The sequence below is a fragment of the Otolemur garnettii genome, unplaced genomic scaffold (assembly GCF_000181295.1).
Source record: "Otolemur garnettii isolate 467f Iridium unplaced genomic scaffold, OtoGar3 scaffold00142, whole genome shotgun sequence".
Taxonomy (NCBI): domain Eukaryota; kingdom Metazoa; phylum Chordata; class Mammalia; order Primates; family Galagidae; genus Otolemur; species Otolemur garnettii.
Genome location: NW_003852537.1, coordinates 171,165 through 176,145, shown reverse-complemented (window position 1 = coordinate 176,145; position 4,981 = coordinate 171,165). Strand labels below are relative to the sequence as shown.

Below are 4,981 nucleotides of genomic sequence, written 5' to 3'. Positions count from 1 at the left end.
AAAAAAAAAAAAAAAGTTAGATAGATATCTATTTAGTAGATATCTATCATAGATATTATAGGTATCTCAATGGAGTCAGATTTATAAATTCTTGTTACAGTGTGTATTTGATATGTACTGATGGCACTGTAAATGTGGAGATGTTCGATCAGCCAGTGAAAAACCTATGCAGCTATTCATGGGTTACCCTTCCAATGTTTTTATCAGTTTTGATATCGACTGTAATGATCATGTCATTTGTGCTGGTACAGAAAAAGTTGATGATGCATTGTTGGTATTTTGGGATGCAAGAATGAATTTTCAGGATTTGTTTACTATTAAAGACCCACTTGGTACATACTCAGAGGCATGTAGTGATGATATCACTCAAGTATGTTATCTTTTTTTTTTATTTTTTATATTTGGAGATAGAGTCTCACTTTGTTGCCCTTGGTAGAGTGCCATGGCATCACAGCTCACAGTAACCTCAAACTCTTGGGCTCAATCAATTCTCTTGTGTCTGCCTCCCAAGTAGCTGGGACTATAGGCACCAGTCACAACACCTGGCTATTTTTAGAGACAAAGTCTCGCTCTGGCTCAGGCTGGTCTCGAACCTGTGAGCTCAGGCAATTCACCAGCTTGGGCCACCCAGAGGGCTAGGATTACAGGCGTGAGCCACTGTGCCTGGCCCTTGAAGTATGTTATCATCCCAGCAATCCCAACATGGTGGTCTCAGTTTCAACTGATGGCCTGGTAAACGTATTTGATATTAGTGTTGATAATGAAGAGGATCCATTGGTTACAACCTGCAACTCAGTTTCATCAGTAAGCTGTATTGGTTGGTCTGAGAAAGATTATAAATAGTTTTATGCATGATACACAATGAAGGATTTGTTGGTAGGATCTTAATCATCTGGACACTGATGAACCAATTATGTGTTTGAACATCCAAGATGTCAGAGAAACAGTTAACATGAGAACAGGTATTTTGGACTGTTCTATTGGTGGCCTATATCATAACAAGGTGGATAAATTGTTTGTTATTACCCAGGAGGATGAACAAAGGAAAGATTCACTTAATGAACTGCACCACCTCAGGATTGATTCATGTGCCCAGCCTTCTGGGAGGGCATGCTTCTACAGTCCGTTTTTTCTTTTGGAATATGCAGGATGGGTCTTTGTTAACTGGGGGAGAAGATGCACAGTTGTTACTTTGGAAATGTAGAGCTATAGAGAAAACCTTTACAAAGAAAGACAGCATTAAAATAGCATCCTCTGTGCACCAGTGAGCACAAGTTCACAGTAAATGTTCTTAGAAGGAAAAAGCAGTGATGTCACATTGGCAGTTTACTTGGCAGGTTTCATAGTTTCAATTGACTAAATATATCATTATGTGAAAAAAAAAAAGATCAAAAATACAAAACAAAAAACAAACTCCAAAATGTGGACATGGCAAGATTGCCTCATTCAAAGAGTTGCCTGAGTCCATTACACCAGGGCAGAGAGCTCAAGGACAGTGACTGGGGATGAGCCAGACAGGTAAGTAGGGCCAGCCAGCCTCAGGTTATTCCAGGATTTTCTGTAGTGTTGGCTCATCTTGATGCCTGAGGTATCTCTGAAGAGTTTTAGGCCAAAAAATGGCATTGATGGGTTTGTAAAGAAAGATCCCACTTGTGCAATTTAGGAGAACGGATTGAATGTAATAAGGCTGAAGGAAACAAAACCGAGAGGTATCAAAGTGACAATGTTTGGTTGAGCTTAAATAGGTGTGTGTGTGCGTATGTGCACATGCACACATGCAGTCTAGGGTAGATTCAAGAGATGTTAAGGAGCTAGAGTAGGCAGCACAAAGAGCATGGCTACAGCAGAGAGGAAAACTGAAATCAAGGATGATTCAAGTTTCAGAATTGTGCACAGAGGGCTAGTGAAACGAGATTGCCAGGGAGGAAGATGATGGACACATTGAGTTTGAAATCTCTGTGCATCATCCAGACAACAGGTCCAGAGGTCAACAAGATCTGAACTGCAGAGTCTAGACCTCTAAGACAGCTTTTTGGCTGGAGACACAGATTTGGGTGCTATTGGAATAGGATGGTCCCCAAAGATGTAGGGAGTGGGAGTAGGAGTGGGAGTGTGTGGCAGAGATGCTACAGATTGAGAAGGCAAAACATACGTCATCTTATTTAAATCATCATCATAAGAACCTGGTTGGGGAGGTGGGATGACTATAATCATGACACCTATTTTCCAAATACAGAGATGGGTTCAGAAGGTTAAGTGACCTATCAAAAGCTTTCAGTGAATAGACTCCCTAGGTGGGCCTGACTTCCCTGTTGTGTTCCTCCACCACATTCAGCAGACAAAGGGGTTCCCAGCACTACCTCCAAGGACCTGTAAGACTCCCCCCAGCTCCTTCTCCCTCTCTCACTCATGGGGGCCCAGGCCAGGCAGGGTTGTTTCCTTTCCCTGCCTTGGAGCCTTTCCCTTTCCACTGGCCCTGCAAGGGGTGTAATTTACCCCTAACATTCCACAGAGACTTTCCCACCCAGCCCCCAACCTTGGTCCTGGGGATACAGGAGGCGGCCCTGAGCACCGGTGGAATAGCAAGGGGCTGAGGGAAACAGCTGAGGAAGGCAGTGAGTACCAGTGATCTGCTAGGAATGGGTGGAGCTCCCAGCAGTGGCTGGGATACCAGAGAAGACAGAGGTGGGTTAGATCCTGAGCTTAGGGGCTTCAAATCAGAGCTAAGAAGGAGGGGTGGGTGAGGGGAGTTTAAAGATGGGGGGGTAGTGGGAGGCTCATTGTCCCAGCAGGGGGAAGTCTTTTGTTTCCTCTCTTCCCCTGGCAGCCTGACAGGATATGAGGCCACCCCCTCATACCAGTATCCCCCCCACCCACGGGACTGGACTATAGCCCTTCCCTTACTATTGTGTCCTTGACCTGAATGGGGGCAGGGGTAGGCAGGAGGCGTGCTCTGGGAGGGAATATAAGAAGGACTATTTGTGGCTGGGAGCTAGGCTACCAGGGTCCTGAAGGGACAAAAAACCCTTGGGCTGGGTAGTGGTGCTTGGCAGGGTAAGATCTGTGAGTGGGGAGAGGCAGGAAGCCAGGCTGGGTGGGGCCCCCACAGAGGGTAGCAGGTCGGGTCGGGGGAGGTAGGCTGGGCTCCAAGAGGAGGTGACGCAGGGCTCTCCCCGCCCCCACTTTTCCAGCCTGGGGGCCAGAGAGCTCACCTGAACCCCGGGACCCCCCACTCCTCCCACCCCCTCCATTTCCTAAAGTTGACATCACCACATCAGTGCAACAAGGATCTGGTAGAGCCCATGAGGCAAGTTCAGGTGTCCCGCCTGGGCCTTCCACATCCAGTTCCCTGGATGCCCTCCCTCTCCAGGATGGAACCCTGCAAATTTCATCCGTACCCTCTGCTACCTCCTGGGATATTTTGCTCCATCAGCTGTACCTGCAGGAAGGGCACCCTTCTCAGCTTTGCCCCTTTTTCTGATCCTTTTGTTTGATAGGTCTGCAGGAAATTTTAGGGGCGTGGCCAAGGACTCATCGGCCTCCGGGACATGGGGGAGTGGATCCCAGATTCACTAGACTTAATCCAGGGGCGCTCACAGCGGGCGGGAGTTGGGGATGGGGTGGTGTTGGGGAGATTTCCAGGGCTTTAGCATTTAAGACCTAACTTCGAGTGAAGCACCCGTCAAGTGGGCGGATTGGACGTCCTTGTCCTCAAGGAGCGGATCGAGTATATGTGTGTATTCGAGGATCCGGGGTCCCTAGATCTGGGCGGACACCCCGAGGTCACCTAGTAGGTTGACAGGGGCGTTGACACGGGGAGGAAAACCTAGATACTGAATCTTAAATCCTCAGTCTTACACGCCTCCGATCCTGAGGATCCCAAGAGGCGGGGAGGTAGGTCAGACAAAGTTGTGTCTGAGACTGAAGTTTATTATTATTTTCCTTAAAAAATGGTGGAGAGGACGACCAGCACTTAGCCCCAGAATTCGCGCCTTCCCAGGACGCAACCGCAGAAAAAGCGGCGGCGTGGACGCTCTGCTGGGGCGGCGTCCTCTCGTTGGCTGCCCTCTCTCTGAAGCCACCCTGGGCGCCGCCATCTTCCCTTCCCAGCAGTCACGTGAGCTGCAAGCTCGAGGCCAGTAGCGGTCTGGCGAATCCTTTGCAGACTTCAACCAGTAAATGAATGGTTACGGAGGGTCCAGAGCCAGGGGTCCTCAAACTTTTAAAACAGGGGGCCAGTTCGCTGTCCCTCAGACCGTTGGAGGGCCGGACTGCGGGCCCCTGGACGAGTTGGCTGCTAAGCAGGACATTGGTGGCAAAAACACCTGGCGGGCGGGATAAATGTCCTAGGCGGGCGCCGACTCCAGACTGTCCGAGCGCCTGGAGAGACAGCAGTGAAGAAAACAGAAGCTCCTGTTTCCTGGAGCTTGATTTTCTATTCAGAGTGGACAGTCAGTAAACAAGATGAAGAAGTAAATGATTGTTACTTATATGGTATTAACTGCTTTGGAAATAAAAAATAGGAAGGAGGGATGGAGTGGAGGATGTGGCTCAATTTTAAATGGGATTAATGGGAAAGATTTCACGAAGAAGCTATGACAGTATTTGGGTCCAGAAGACCTAAAGGAGTCTCATGCTCTGTAAGCCACAGAACCGTTTTTGGGTTACCTGAAGAACAGCCAGGAGGAACCGAAGAGGTGAGAAGAAGTGGGGTGGGGGCTCGGCGCCTGTGGCTCAAGTGGCTAAGGGGCCAGCCACATACACCTAAGGTGTAAGGTGTATGGTAATCCGCCAAACAACAGTGATGGCTACAACCAAAAAATAGCCGGGCGTTGTGGCAGGCACCTATGGTCCCAGCTACTTGGGAGGCTGAGGCAGGAGACTCGCTTGAGCCCAGTAGTTGGAGATTGCTGTGAGCTGTGATGCTACAGCACTCTACCCAGGGGGACAGCTTGAGTCTCTGTCTCAAAAAAAAAAAAAA

At 48.7% G+C, this 4,981-nt stretch overlaps 1 pseudogene; it reads left to right on the top strand.

The window, feature by feature from the left end:
• LOC100960628 overlaps positions 1-1,381 on the top strand; it is a 2,604-nt pseudogene extending 1,223 nt beyond the window's left edge.
• Positions 1,382-4,981: the final 3,600 nt, after the last annotated feature.